Genomic DNA, 413 nt, shown 5'->3' on the forward strand with positions numbered 1-413 from the left:
GACCTCCTTAAATTGCCCAGACTGGCTTTGAATTTGTGATTCTCCTGCCTCAGCTTCTTGAGAGGCTGGGATTACTGGTATGAGCCACCGCGCCTGGCCAATTGGTCTGTTTGTACAGCATAAAAACTAACATTTTATAATCGTATCTTATAGACATAAAGGCAAAAAGCAGGTACAGTGATGAGCTCTGGGTGGTGTACAGGGCCAGACCTTGGGAGCCAGTCATCCCATTTAATCAAGTATCTTCTGAAGGATATGTCTAATAAGATGGGGATACACTTAAAAACCAGGTAGGCAGGTTGCTGCCCTCCTGGGGCCTATCGTCTGGTGAGAACCCTGCTCTGAGTCATTGACAAGCTCTAGCTATGTGACCTTGGATAAGAAAATTCTCCGCTCCCAATTCTGTAAAATAT

This window comes from Marmota monax, unplaced genomic scaffold (genome assembly GCF_021218885.2).
Source record: "Marmota monax isolate L192 unplaced genomic scaffold, Marmota_monax_Labrador192_F-V1.1 WCK01_AAM20220418_F8-fsc01090, whole genome shotgun sequence".
Taxonomy (NCBI): Eukaryota; Metazoa; Chordata; class Mammalia; order Rodentia; family Sciuridae; genus Marmota; species Marmota monax.